A 16,475-nucleotide genomic window follows, 5' to 3' on the forward strand; every position below is an offset into this window, starting at 1 on the left:
AAATTATTTATAATTGATAAATTGTGGGTTCTTGAGTATGTTTATATTGGTTTGCATATTCTTTGGCTTGTTTTAATTGTTCGACATTGGTTGAGGTGTTGAGCGGTGTTGAAGCCGGTTATCGGATTTTGGAGAACTAAGTCTCTTGCCTAACCTTGTAAAAGGGAACTTATCCCCGTAGGTGCTATATTTGCTACATGTTATGTGTCATGGGAGCTATGCACGTTCGAGGTGACGAGCGCCCGTGCGTATGCTAGATTCTTGATTATGTCCGGTAGACTTAGAATTACACCATGTCTTAACTATATTCCTTGAGTTATTCAAACCTGTTTAAATGCTTTAATTTATGTTTTAGCCTATGACTAGACTTGCATAGAGTGTCAAGCTTTGCTATTTTAGAGACTTGGCACGCTACTTGATTAGCCACAGAAATTATACCTTCTCTTAGGATTCACTCATGTGTTGTACTTATTTGTCCGGAAATTTCTTAATTTCTAAGCTCGCATGTATATTCGCGAGTTGGACTAATTACCTGTCGGAAGTTTCACTATTCTTATGTGATCGGGTTGATCGCCTCAGCACTACTCTTGTAGGAGTGGGATGTTCGCCGCAGTAGAATTATGAGATACATTTATGGATTGAGTTTTTCGTCCCTCGGCAGTATGAGATGCATCAATGGATCAGGCCGTACGACCTCTGCAGTATCATGTAACACCATTCTTATGGGATCGGACCGTTTGCCTTGGCAGTTCTATGAAACACTCTTATGTGATCGGGTTATTCGCCTTGGCAAAATTGTGCGTAATATTTTGATAGGTAGTCCGTGCATATATGAGTATCCTAACTCGGATTTGACGTTTGCACCCAGTATTGGTCATTTATATTCCCCTGTAGGTAGTATTCGGTATTTGAGGATTTTGTATTTATTCTTTTCTTGGGGATCATGTTATAGACACATATTTGTTTTCATTGCTACTTGCTATGCTTCATACCTGTCTACTTTTCTCGTACTTCGATTACTGGTCTACTAGTAACCTACTTCTTCGATGTTAGACTAGATACTTACTCGATACACGTTGTTTTACACACTCATACTAAACTTCGGCACTAATTGTGCAGACACTGAGACAGGTACGTTTGATGGTCATACAGGCGCGTAGGCGGAGCTGCTAAGGAGACCTTGTGGTGAGCTTCTTTCTATGTTACGATCCGCATCAACCGAAGTCCCCTACCTATTCATTTACCATATTCTCTCTATTTATATCCCAGATAGTTGTTGTAATAGTATTTTATATTCCGATAGATGCTCATGCACTTGTGACATCGGGTTGTGGAGATTTAGACTACTGTTCTCGGTTGAATTTCTATTATGACATTCAAATTTATATTTCGATCATGTTCAAACATTAAAGATAATGTCAGTAATTTACTACAAAAGCAGAGTAATTTTGCTTATTTATTTCACCAATGTTTTAAAATGCGTTATGAACCACCGATCAGCGTGTTGATTTATTGTTGGATTGCCTAACAGCAACTTTGGGCGCCTTCATGGCCTATGGTGGGAATTTGGTCGTGACACTTGGTGTCAGAGCACTAGGTTGCTTAGGTATCACGAGTCATGAGCAAGTCTAATAGAGTCTTGTGGATCGATACGGAGACGTCTGTACTTATCTTCAAGAGGCTATAGAACTGTTAGGAGAACTTTCTTTTCTTGATTCCTCGTCGTGCGACTTTATTTCGGCTGGAAGCGTATATCTTCAGTTCCTTCCTACTCATTTGTATGCGGTGTCGAGCATTCGATTTTAGTTGGGCACCGACGAGTCATGGTGATGCTAATGTGTTGCGGGATATTTTCCCTACGTATTAGGGTGGACTACTATCATCGCCTTGTGGAGGGGTTTTCAATCATTTTAGCCTAATGTTGGTGTTGACCACGGGTTCAGGGCAATACATAGTGTATTGTGATGTTTCACGTGTCGATATTCATGCGGTGTTGGTGCAGAATGGTAGGGTATTGACCTATGTGTCGGGGTGGTGAATGCTTCAGGATGAGGATTATATAGTTCATGATTGGGAGTTTGGTATTGGTTCCAGCGCAGGAGAGGCATTTGGGCTATGGACGTTCAGTCTTGGGCCGATGGATTTGCGAGCTGAGGTATTTCTAAGCTTAGTAGAGTTCTCGTTTGTGTTGCGTAGTCGTTCTTGTTTGATTATATTAAGGCTCGTCAGTATGATGGTCTCTATTTGCTTGTCCTTAGGGACATGGTGTTGTGAGGCGATGCTAAGTAGGTGGTCCGTAGTGATAACAGTGTGTTGCGACTTCAGGGTCAAATTTGTGTGTCCAATGATGATGGTTCAAGGGAGATAATCCTTGAGAAGGCTCCGGGTTTGTGTAGTCTATTCATCCGAGTGCTACAGAGATGGATCCTGATTTGAGGCAGCATTATTACTGGCAGAGGATGAAAAAGGACATTGTTGGACATGTCTTGCGGTAGTTGAATTGTCAAATGGTCAAGTATGAGCAACAGAGTTCAGGTGATTTTCTTCGGAAGATGGCAATACCAAATTGGAAGTGTGAGCATATCGTTATGGATTTTGTAGTAGGGTATCCGCAAGCTTTGAGTATGCTTAGTGCGATTTGGATCATTGTGGACAAATGACTAAGTCTGCACATTTCATTCTGGTGATGACTTCTGACATTTTGCGAACATGATAGAAGAATTTGTATGGAATGCAGTGGGAATGTGAATGCTTGATAATCATTTTGGGACGCGATATAGCCTCGAGTTTTGAACGTGATTCTGGATCTTCAGTGATGTTGATGGAATTAACGTATTCTTACTGCTGGTGGACGAGTGTGGACTCAGGAGGATTAACTGATTTCATAGTGGTTATACCCATGGCAATGTCATTGGAGGATGTCGACAGGTGTTTATGGCAAACATACGGGTTCCATAGTTTGAGTAATTTGTTTAATTTAGAGGGATTCAGTTTTGATGGCTTGATTATGCGCACACAGGTACTGGAGAGTTTGACAGTTTCGACCATGACCTAAGATTGGTGCCTTCTACGGTTATGGGAAGTTGGTTGCGTGTTGTAATTTTTCTCCTGAGATGAGTTAAGTGAAAGGTTTCTAACCAATGGAGTGCTTATTCTACTTGTGATTCATAATTTATAATGGGATTCTTGAATTTCCATATGATAGCATGGTGGATGCAGTGAGTTGTGTGGTTTGGGATTTGGGGTCAAGGTTGTGGTTTAGTTTTCATAGAATGTCATGAGTTTGAGGCGGTCAGAGAGATTTCAGATTTTCAGAGTATGCTAGCACTATTTTAGTGTCGCCCGAGAATGGTGTGTTTTGTGGAAAAGACAATACGTATTGATTGCAAATGCTTCACTAGCACTACAGGAATAACATGGTTGGTAGTCGTTGATGTTCAGGTGTTCTACTTGGGACGGAAGGTTATTGACCTATTTTGGTATGATTTAAATTGGTATGGAGGCCCATTGGTAGGCCTAAGGTGAAGGTGATTGAATATGTCTATTTAGTTCAGTATTTGTCCATAGAGGAGTCATCGGGTATAATGGATATTATTCATGCTGTCATCTATTTCATGCGTTAATCTTTTATGCTATGTGGGTGTGAGGTGACTTGGTTATTCACACGCATGTTGTGGTCTTATGTAGGCTTTATGGTGAGATATGAGAGAGATAGCTCTCGAGATGTTGATTTGCTTTTTGCACCTTAGTCGTGCTTGGCCTTTTCCCGCATTATGCTATCTGTCTCCCCAGGGCTATGTTTATGCACTTGGCGTTCTTGTTGATTTATATATGTCTAGTGAGTATGAGCACTTTGGCTCGATGGGTATTCCAATGCAAATTATTATGTGTGGATCGGGTGGCATGCCGCCACGAATATAATGTTTGGATCGGGTTGCACGCCGCTATGGTATCATCATGTATGGATTGGGTTGCACACCACAATGGTGAGATATTGGGTATGATTCCTTATACTTATCTTGCGGGTTTTGCTTCTCCTCTATGGGATAGATTCATAACATTTGTTTGGTTGTCTTATTTGTTATGCGGGCTTTATAGTTATGTACTTGGGTTTCCTTTCCTTAATGGTCATATTCGATTTTTGTGGCTTGTTTGGCTCATGGATCGCATCCTATAAGATTCTAGGTAGTATTTAATATGTCCTGGTGGTCGGCGTAGCTTGTACTGGGTGAAACGAAGTCATTGAGCCTAGAATTAATGCAATCAGATCTAGATGGGGTATGTTTGGAATAAGGCTACCATTGGTTAGTTCAGAATTTGGTAACAGTTCTGGTTGGACGAGGGAACTCCATGACTTGTGGTTCTGATGGGTAGTTATGAGTTTTTACACATTATATTCATCAGTTACAATGTTGCGAAGGTTTTGAACATGGTCCTGTGCAATGAAAGGTATGGTGTCGCTACAAAGTTCGGTAAGGAGCTATTGTTGTGGGCAGATAATACGGTTATGCGTGTATGAGTTATGGGGCACATAGTGTAGTTACATCCTGAGGCTTTAGTTATGACTTGATGCAGTTGTGGGGATTGATACCGTGTATGTATACAAGAATCAGATCTTATGGGAAATTCTGGATGTTGGAATTTTGTTCTAAGGCTGGTGTGCTTAGTTCATAGGAAGGATCGCCAATCAGAGGTTTGTAAAATTGACTTATATGGATTGAGATGGCATGGGTGTGTGTATTAGGAGTTTATAAAGTTAATTGACTACTTTTGAACGACCCTTGGCACATTCAAGGATGAACGTATGTTTAAGCAAGGGAGAATGTAACGACCCGACTTGTCATTTTGAGCTTTAGCATTCCGTTCGATGGTTTGAGACTTTGAGTAGATTTATATGATGCATTATGACTTGCGTGTATATTTTGTTTCAATGTTCGAGTGGTTCGGGATTGATTTGGAAGAGTGATTCTCAATTTGGAAACTTTAAGTTGGAAGATTTGACTAAGGTTTGACTTCTATGTAAATGACCTCAGATGAGAGTTTTGAAGGTTTTGATAGATCTGTATGGTGATTTTGGAGTTGAGGTATGCCCGGATTTGATTTCCGAGGTTCCTAGGTGATTTTGAGAGTAATTGCTGAAAGTTGGCATTCTGAAGGTGTCAGAATAGTCTAAGTTTGACTTAGAGTGAATTTTAGTGATATTGGATCCCGTTTGATATCCCGAGCCTTGAGGCGGGTTCGTGTCGTCATATTGGACTTGTGTGTTAAATTTGGTTCCATTCCAAGGTGTTTAAAAGTGATTCAGACACTTGAGTTGCATACTAATTAAGTTTAAGAATATGCGCTGACCACAGTCAAATAGTGGACTTAACGAGCTCGGATTCATGATTTAAAAGTTTCAATAGGTTTGTACGATAATTGTGGTCCACAAGTTTTGGTTAGATACCGATGAGTTTCAGATGGGTCTGTGTTGTTTTGCGCTTTTATTTGATGTTTTGGCGTCGTTTCTTTAGATATAAAGGGCACCATATTGAGAAAATGAGATCTAACTTATGTTTTTATTGAACAATTATACCTGTATCGTTATTCCGGAACCAGAGCAACAAGAATCATCGAATTCCAAGGTTGTATGAGAGAGTTATGCCCATTTGCCTGTCGGAAAAGATTGTTGGTTTCTGGTGCGAACTTTTGTTCTTCGCGAACACGAGGAAGGTCCCAGAAGAATGAAATTTGGGTTGAACGGTCAACACAAAAAATTTCTCTTCGCATACGCGAAGGTGTCCCGCAAAGGCGATTGGAAAAAAATCACCTAGGCAGTGTTTTAAATTGGCAGACAGGATAATTTAGTATTTTGAGCATATTTTGAGTTCTAGAGCTCGGTTTAAGATGATTTTCATGGCGTTTTTCTCGTTTTTTTGAAGGGCAAATATCTAACCTTTATTTTGATATTTTATAATAATTATTTCCATTGGCTATCATTTTTATCCGTGCTAGGATTATAGAAATTGGGTTTTGAGTCTCAAAGTCTAGAAATGGTAAATCCTTGATTTGAGAGTCACTTCATGGACGAAATTGGATGATTTTCTAGATATAGAATATATAAGTTATGGTATGATTAGATTTTGAGAATTTTTGAGATCCAAGCGCGTGGGTCCGAGGTTAACTTTTATTGACTTTTCGTGCGGTGTTGGAAATTATTTCTAACTGATAAATTATGGGTTCTTGAGTATGTTTTTATTGGTCTACATGTTCTTTGGCTAGTTTTTGATTGTTCGACATTGGTTGAGGTGTTAGAGCAGTGTTGGAGCCAGTTATTTGATTTCAGAGCGAGGTAAGTCTCTTGCCTAACCTTGTAATAGGGAACTTATATCCGTAGGTGCTATGTTTGTTATATGCTATGTGTCATGGGAGCTACGTACGTACGAGATGACGAGCGTCTGTGCTTATGCTAGATTCTTGATTATGTCCGGGTAGACTTAGACTCATACTATGATTTGACTGTATTACTTGAGTTATTCTTACCTGTTTAAATGCTTTAATTTATGTTTTGGCTTGAGACTGGACTCACGTAAAGTATCGAGCTTTGCTATTTTAGAGAGTTGGCACGCTACTTGATTAGCCGTGAAAATTATACCTTTTCTTACGGATTCACTTCTGTGTTGTACTGATATGTCCAGAAGTTTCTTGATTTAACTCAAACATATATTTGTGAGTTGGACTAATGACCCGTCAAAAGTTTCACTATGTCGCCTCAGCACTACTCTTATGGGAGCGGGCTGTTTTCCTAGGCAAGATTATGAGATACATTTATGGATTGAGTCGTTCGTCCCTCAGTAGTATTCTGAGATGCATCTAAGAATCAGGTCATACAACCTCAATGATATCATTGTAACATCATTCTTATGGGATCAGGTCATTCACCTCGGCAGTTCTATGAAACACTCTTATATGATCGGGTCGTTCGCCTCGGCAGTACTATGAAACACTTTAATGGGATCAGGTCGTTCGCCTCGACAGAATCGTGCGTAATATTTCGATAGGTAGTCAACGTATATATGAGTATCACAACTCGGATTTGATGTTGCACCTGATATTGGTCATTTATACTCCACTCGAGGTAGTATTCGGTATTTGAGGATTTCGTATTTATTCTTTTGTTGAGGATCATGTTATAGACATATATCTGTTTTCTTTGCTACTTGCTATGTTTCATACCTGTCTATTTTCATCGTACTTTGATTACTAGATAACTAGTAAGTATCGACGTCGACCCCTCGCTTCTACTTCTTTGAGGTTAGACTAGATACTTACTGGGTACGCGTTGTTTTAGATACTCATACTACACTTCTGCACTAATTGTGTAGGTACTGAGACAGGTACATTTGGTGGTCATATAGGTGTGTAGGCACATTTGTTGTGGAGACCTTGTGGTGAGTTGCTTCTATGTTACGATCCGCAACTAACGGAGTCCCCTTCCTATTCATTTACTATATTCTCTCAATTTTCTATTCCAAATAGTTGTTTTAGTAGTATTGTATATTCCAATAGATTCTCATGCACGTGCAACACCAGATTTTGGGGATTTAGACTATTCTTCTTGGTTGTATTTTTGTTATGACATTCGGATTTATATTTCGATAATGTTCAAACATTGAAGATAATGTTAGTATTTTACTGTAAAAATAGAACAATTTTACTTATTTATTTTGCCATTATGTTAAAATGTATTATGAACCACCGATCATTGTGTTGATTTATTGTTGGATTGACTAACGGCGGTGTTGGGCGCTATCACGGCCTATGGTGAAAATTTGGTCGTGACACTTGGTATCAAAGCACTAGGTTTCTTAATTCTCATGATTAATGAGCAAGTCTAGTAGAGTCATGCGAATCGATACAGAGGCGTCTGTACTTAGGTCTCACGAGTCATAAGCAAGTGTAGTGACATGAGGATTATGCTTCAAATTCTGAGGAAAACGAAGTTGTATGCTAATTTCTCCCAAGTTCGAGTTTTGGTTGGTCTCGGTAGCATTTTTGGGCCACATGGTGTCTAGTGATAGGATCAAAGTGGATCTAAAGAAGATTAAAGCAGTTCAGAGTTGGTTCAGACTTTTTACAACTACAAAGATCAGGAGTTTCTTGGCTTTGGTTGGCTACTATCATCGCTTTTTGGAAGGGTTTTCATCTATTGGAGCTCCATTAACCAAGTTGACTCAAAAGGGTGCTCTATTTAGATTATCTGACGAGTGAAGAGAGCTTTCAGAAGCTCAAGATTGCTTTGACTACATTTTGAGATTTGGTATTGCCTATTGTCTATTGTGATGCTTCATGCATTGGACTTGGTTGTGTGTTGATGCAGGACGGTAGGGTGATTGCCTATGCGTCGCGCTACTTGAAGCCCCAGAAGAAGAACAATCAGATACATAATTTGGAGTTAGCAGCTATTGTGCACGCGCTCAAGATTTGGGGAATTACTTATATGGCATGTTGTGTGATGTTTACACTGCTCATCAGAATCTTCTGCATTTCTTCAAGTAAAAGGATTTGAATTTGAGTAAGCAGAGGTGGTTGGACTTATTGAAGGATTATGATATCATTATCTTGTACTATTCGGGTAAGGCGAATATGGTAGCAAATGCCTCGAGTAAGAAAGCGAAGAGTGTGGGTTGTTTGGTGTTTATTTCAGCTATGGAGAGGCCTTTAGCTACGGATGTTCAGGATTTGACCAACAGATTTGTGGGGTTGGATATTTCTGAGTCTAGGAGAATTTTTGCTTGCGTTGTTGCGCACTCGTCCTTGTTTAAGCGCATTAAGTCTCAGCAGTATGATGATCCTAATTTCTTGTCCTTAAAGACATGATGTTGTGAGGTGGTGCTAACGAGGTGTTCATTGTTGATGATAGTGTATTACGACTTTAGGATCAGATTTGTGTTCCTAATGTGGATGGTTTGAGGGAGTTGATTCTTGAGGGGACTCATATTCACAGTATTCTATTCATCCAGGTGATATGAAGATGTATCATGACTTGAAGCAACATTATTGGTGGCGGAAGATGAAGAAGGATATTGTTGGGCTTGTTTCACGGTGTATGAATTGTCAGCAGGTCAAGTATGAGCATCAGAAACTAGGTGTTTCGCTTAAAAGGTTTGATATACCCGAGTGAAAATGGGAGCGCATTATTATAGACTTCGTGGTAGGATTTCCACGAACCTTGAGAAAGTTTGATGATGTTTGGGTCATTATGGATAGATTGACCAAGTATGCGCATATTTTTCCGGTCATGACTTCTTACACTTCAGAGAAGTTGGCTTAAATCTACATTAGAGAGATTGTCTTTTTGCATGGTGTGCATGTTTCTAGCATCTCGGATTGGGGCACTCAGTTTACTCGCACTTTAGGAGAGTTGTTCAATGAGAGTTGGGCACGCAGGTGGAGTTGAGAACTGCATTTCACCCTGAGACAGATGAGCAGTCTGAGTAGGCCATTCAGATCCTTGAGGATATGTTAAGAGCCTGTGTTATTGATTTTGGAGGCTAATAAGACCAGTTTTTGCCATTGGCGGAGTTTGCCTACAACAACAGCACTAGTCTAGTATCCAGATGGCTCCATATGAAGCCTTATATGGGAGGCGGTATCGTTATCCGGTTGGTTGGTTTGAGCCTGTGAGGTTAGGTTGTTAGGCACATATTTGGTTCGTGATGCTTTGGAAAAGGTGAAGTTTATTCAGGAGTTGCTTCGTACAGCACAATCCAGCCAGAAGAGTTATGTTGATAGGAAGATTCGTGATGTGGCTTTCATGGAGGGTAAGAAGGTTCTTCTTCGAGTTTCACCTATGAAGGGAGTAATGAGATTTGGGAAGAAGGGCAAGTTAAGCCCTCAATATATTGGTCCATATGAGGTTTTGGAGAGAGTTGGTGAAGTGACTTACATGCTTGCTTTGCCACCTAGCTTATTGGAAGTTGTCACGACCCGGATTTTCCATCGTCGGGATCGTGATGGCGCCTAACTTTTCGGAATGCTAAGCAAGCCAAGAGATAAAGATTCAATACGCTAACCACCATCCAATTTAGTAAATAACAGCAATTAAACTAAACAGATTAAAGGAAATGTGGAATTTCATAATAATCCAAGTACTAATACACGACTACCCAAAATTTGGTGTCACAATCCACGAACTTCTAAAAGTCACTACAAATACTAGCTGAAAGAAAATACAACTGTTTTAGAATTAAAAGAAAACAGTAAACTAGGATAACTAGAAAGGGACTCCAGGGTCTGCGAACGCCAGTAGATCTACCTTGGGTCTCCTGTTGGACTAAAGGCAGCAGCTCACTAGGGTCAGCACGGTCCGATACCAAAATCTGCACAGAAAGTGCAGAGTGCAGTATCAGTACAACCGACCCCATGTACTAGTAAGTGCCGAGCCTAACCTCGACGAAGTAATGACAAGGCTAGGACAAGACACATATATAAACCTGTGCAGTTATACAATATGCTAACAGAAATAACAATTAACAGCAGATAAACAAATATTAACGGGAGGGGAAACATGCTAAGGGATACCAGAATAAAGAATTATAGCAGTAGAGGAATTTAAACAGCTAGTAGACATTGAGCCGGTAATAACAAGTAAACACAGCAAACTGAAAAATGCACGGCATCACCCTTCATGCTTTTACTCTCAGCCTCACCAAATAATCAATAATAGAAACATGCACGGCATGACCCTTCGTGCTTTATCACTCTTCCTCACCATATTAATAATATAAACGTGCACGGCATCACCCTTCGTGCTTTATCACTCTACCTCACTAAGACAAGAGACAACAATAATAATAAAAAATAGGAATGGCAACAACAAGTCTTACTCCAACACTAAATTCCACAATACTAATCTCATCTTTGGTTAAGAACCCCATCAATACCAAATTCCATAAAACATGATAAGAAACTTCTCATCACATCGATTAACTAGTCTACACATGAACAATATGATCAAAATATAACATTTCCAAGAATAAAGCTCAATCACATGTTATGACTCAAGAACAATGTATAGATACTCGTCACCTTACCTATACATCGTAATCAACATCCAAACCAGTAACAAACAAACAAAAAACACCTAATCCCTCAAGCTAAGGTTAGCCACAACACTTACCTTGCTCCTGCGGCCAAAATCAAGGCTCAATCACCGCTTTTCCCTTCACACAAGCCTCCGGACCAATAGAATCTAGCAAATTATCAACCAAACAATTCCATTTAAGCCTTAGGAATTACCCATGATAGCAAGGAATTCAATTTAGGCAATTTTTTAAAAAAAAGTCAACAAAAGTCAACACTCGGGCTCGCTTGGTCCAAACTCGAAATTCGGACCAAAACCCGGTTACCCATTCACCCCCGAGTCCGGATATACAATTGGTTTTGGAATCCGACCTCAATTTGAGGTCTAAATCCCCAAATTTCAAAATCCCTAGCTTCTACCCATAAACCCCCAATTCCACCATGAAAATCCTAGATTCTAGGTTGAAATCTTGTTTTAAGAAGTAAAAGATTGAAAGAAATGAGTTAAGAATCATTTACTTATGATTTGGGGAAGAACTAGCCTTTGGAAAATCACCTCTTGAGGTTTAGGTTTTGAAAATTTGGGAAATGAATCAAAAATCCCGTCTAAGTCCCTTTTACACTGCTACAGATGTCGCATTTGCGACCTGAGCTTCGTAATTGCGAAGCTCGCAAATGCGAAGTCCTCCACACCTTTGTTGCCTTCGCAATTGCGAAGTTAAGTTCGCAATTGCGAACAAGAACCTCTAAAAATGCGACAAAATGATCGCATTTGCGATCTCTGCCCCTCCCAGTTTTACTTCGCAATTGCGAAGACTGCATGGCCCAGCTTCTTATCGCAATTGCCATGAAAGCCTCGCAAATGCGGAACTTGCAGGGTTCGCAATTGTGATGCCTGATCTCGCAATTGCGAGATCAGAGGCCTGCAACAGGTTCAGTCATAGCAGCAAATTTCCTAAGTTCCAAAACACCCCTTAGCCTATCCGAAACTCACCCGAGCCCTCGGGGCTCCAAACCAAACATGCACACAAGTCTTAAAACATCATACGAACTTGCTCGTGCGATCAAATCTCCAATTTAACACCTAGAACTTCAAATTTAACACCAAAACATATGAAATTCTTAAGAACACTTTTAAATGCCTATTTTCTCAACCGGACACCCGAATCACGTCAAATATATTTTTTCACCAAATTTCACAGACATGACGTAAATGTTATATTAAACCTGTATCGGACTCCGGAACCAAAATATGGGCCTGATACCAATGAGATCAAACATTAATCAATTTCTTTAAATCCTTAGATTTTCAGTTTAACAATTTTTGACAAAAATTCTTTGCTCGGGCTAGGGACCTCCAAATCCGATTTCAAGCATACGCCCAGGTCCCATATTTTACTACGGACCCTCTGGGACCATCAAAATATGGGTCCGGGTCCGTTTACTCAAAATGTTGACCGAAGTCAACTAAAATCATCATTTAAAGGCAAAAATTATTATTTTCTCAAATTTCCACATAAAGGCTTTCTGGAAATGCGCTCGAACTGCGCACGCAAATCGAGAAGAAATAAAATGAGGTTTTGAAGTCCTCATAACACCGAATTGGGTTCTAAAACGCAAGATGACCTTTTGGGTCATCAAAGAAGTTCATCCGGTATTTCACACACTTTGGAAGTATCATGAAGATAAGTCACATGTGTTATATTTCACTTCAGTGAAACTGGATGAGAATTTGGCTTATGAAGAAGAGTTGGTGGACATTTTGGATAGGCAGGTTCGAAAGTTGAGATCGAAAGATATTGCACCAATGAAGGTTCAGTGGAGGGGTCAACTAATCGAGGAAGCAACCTTGAAGACGGAGCATGATATGCGGAGCAGATATCCTCTTTTTTGGCATTCCTAGTACGAATCTAAACCCGTTCGAGGACAAACATTTGTTTAAGAGAGGGAGGATGTAACGACCCGGCCGGCCATTTTATGTATTTGAGCCTCATTCCCCCATTTGATGCTTCATGTATGTTTGTATGTTGCTTTTTAATTTGGGGGGATAGTTGATTTGGTTTAGGGAAGGTTTGAGATGAATTGGAACACTTAGTCTCATTTTGGAAGCTCAAGTTGCTAGAGTTGACCAAGGTTTGACTTTTGCGTAGATGACCTAGGATTGGTTATTTGATGGTTCCAATAGGTTTGTATGGTGATTTTAGACTTGGAAGTATGTTCGGATTTGAATTTGGAGGTTCCTAGAAGGTTTTGACTCTTTTTGCCGAAAATTGGCAATATGAAGAATTGAAATATTCATAAGTTTGACCGGTAGTTGACTTTGATGTTACTGGATATAGATTGGTGTTATGGGACTCGGGATAGTTTCATTTAGTTTATTGGAACTTATTGCGAAACTTAGTTGTTATCAGGAATGTCTATATGTGATTTGGACGTGTTCGTGAAGCTTGAATGTTTGAAAGCTAAAAGAAAGATTTTGATCTTTGATTCCTGGTTTTGTTATTGTTTTTGATGTTTCGAGCCTTGGGACAAACTTTTAGGAAGTTTATGGACTTTTTGGAGTGATTGGATGGGGTCCTATGGGGCTTGGGTGTGATTCGAACCATTTTCCTATGTGTAGCAGTTGCGAATTTGCTGGTGCAGGGTAGTGCTTCGCGATCGCAAAGTTGAGTCTAGCAATCGCGGATAAGGGGGTCTGGCAGGTGAGATTTGTGCTCATTGCGCTCGCGGTAGGTGGTACGCGATCGCGGAGTGTCGAGTCGGGCGGGAGGTTTATCTTTGCATTCCCATGGGTATTCCCGCCTTCGCTTAGAGGCGGAGCCTGGCTAGGGGTGTTGGCTTTCGCATTCACAACGAGGAGCTCGCATTCACGGAGAGATGAACTATTTGGCTTTCGCGATTGCGGGGCTTCACACGCGATTGCGTAGGGTAATTTTTGGGCGGCAGCATTGTGTGCTTCGCGATCGCAAAGCTTTGGACCGTAATAGCAAAGGGTATACCTGGGCAAACTATTTTAAGTTGTTATTTCGAAATTTTTTTCTATTCTTTCATAATTTGAACCCTGGACTTGGAGAGGGAAATTCTTATACAAGGCAAGAGGGTAAGTAATTTTTACACATTTGTGAATACATTTCACGAAACTACATGAATTTCTATCCCCTAAAATAAGGAATTAAAGTGTAAAAATTAGGATTTGTTATGGCTTAAAAGGGTGTACATTTTGGGATTTGATGGTCAACTTAGACTCGATTTTGAAATCTTATCATATATTTGGAATCGTGGGTTTATAGGTAGTCAGAATATACCATTGAATCAGGTTTTGACCATGTGGGCCCGGACTGATTTTTATTGACTTTTTGAGAATTTGATTAAAAATTGAAATTTTGTTGTCTGAAATTGATTCCTAGCTTTGTTTGACGTTATTAAGTTATATTTGACTTTGGAGGTGAATTTGAGAGGAAAAACTATTTTGAAAGGTTGTAGCTCACCAAGTGGAGGTAAGTCTCTTATCTATCTTTGTAAGAGAAAATTCTCCCAATAGCTGATTTATTTGCTACTTGTTGCTTGATTTACAAGCCATGTATCTGAAAGGTGACGAGTGTATATGTGTAGATAGGTTATGACCGTATCTGTAGTGTTGACTTAAGTTATGTCTTGTTTGGATTATGTGAAGTCATTATCCATGTTTCAATTGATTCTATGACTACGTGATGATTCAAAATTAAGATTTTGAAGCATGCTTAAGGTTATGACTTGTCAAATTGGGCATAAAGGATTATGTTGCCACGTTGAGCTTTATTATTTATCCGTAGTCATACACTTGTCTTAGTTGCTCTATAATTTGGTGGTTATGTGGCTTAATTTACTTATGTTAAATCATATGATTAGACTTATGCATGTTGAAATAGCTTATTGAGCCGTTGTGATCAATTGAATTACATGATTAGCCATATGAGCTCTTATACCTATCCTTATTGTTATGTCGGGTACTTCTCTATTATATTTTTTCTTGCACATATGCATGAGCGAAGAGCTGGTTGTTTGAAAAAGTTGAGAATTTTGACACTATAGACACTATGAGCAAATATTGATTATTGGATAATGATTATTGATTGTAAAATAATCAACGCTATAATATGGATTCATCCCTCTAGAGTCAGGTGATTACCCATGTTACTTTGAGCCCTGTGAGCGTAGGCACTCGAATTTTTGATGCTTGGTTTGGACACATGGCTTGTGTCAGGCACACGGATTTGTGCTGTGAGGTATTAACAAAGGATCCTAAGCATGCATATGTATACTTTGACTCATGCAACGGTTTTATATAACTTTTGTTGGCATGTATCATGTCTTTATATGAGGTTAAGGTGTTTATACCTTATTTGATCTCCTTTATCTGTAAATCATGCCTAAACTTCGTATTAAGTGTGTTTTGAGATTTCGTACTTATTTGATGAAGTCATGCTTTATTTCGTATCTTATTTATGTTTTCGCCTAATTATTGGATTGTTAGTAAGTATCGATGTCGACCCCTCGCTATTATTCTTTCGAGCCTAGACTTATTACTTACTGAGTATCGAGATTTTATACTCATACCATTGGCTTGATTAGCGAGCGGGTTAGGTTGGTCGTGATAATAATATTTGCACGTGTTTATATCAGATAAGTTTAAGTCCTTTGCACATATTGCAGATAAAAGAATCCTACTATACACAAGAATATGTACATATCGATCTTTTGATATGGTTGTCTATTTTGCACAGATACGAAAATTGCCATGTTCGTTCTCCCGTGTTAATATAAATGCTTTTGTCTATAGTTTGTTTTGAGCACCAAAACATAATATACAGTCAATAGAGTTAACTGTGCTATTCATATATGCACGAGTCACTCCGAGATTGGCATATCAATCTACGCCAATGCAACATATAATTTGTAGAATTCGTCCAATAACTTGAAGCTGGCATGTTGTAGGCTTAATTGCAGTGTCATTTTCATTATTCTCGAAAGAATATAGTATATATGTATATATTTATCCCAAAAAATATAGGAATTTTTACTTATCTATACAACAACAACAACAACGGCCAGTAAAATTGCACTAGTGGGATCTGGGGAGGGTAGTGTATACGCAGACCTCACTCCTACCCTGAAGAAGTAGGGAGGCTATTTCCGAAAGACCCTCGGATCAAGAAGACGAAAACTACTTATCTATACTGCTTTTGAAATTTATTTACCCTCAATATTGAAGTTTTAACTTAATTACAAATTGATAAACGATCTACCATTTATATACAAAATAATGCATATTTAGACTCCAATTTTTCGCATCTTCTTTCCCTTTTCTTCCTTTCCCATTATATAATACTGCTTTCTGACTTTAACCACATGTGTAGGAATACTCTCAGTTC

Source organism: Nicotiana attenuata, unplaced genomic scaffold (assembly GCF_001879085.1).
Source record: "Nicotiana attenuata strain UT unplaced genomic scaffold, NIATTr2, whole genome shotgun sequence".
NCBI classification, from domain to species: Eukaryota; Viridiplantae; Streptophyta; class Magnoliopsida; order Solanales; family Solanaceae; genus Nicotiana; species Nicotiana attenuata.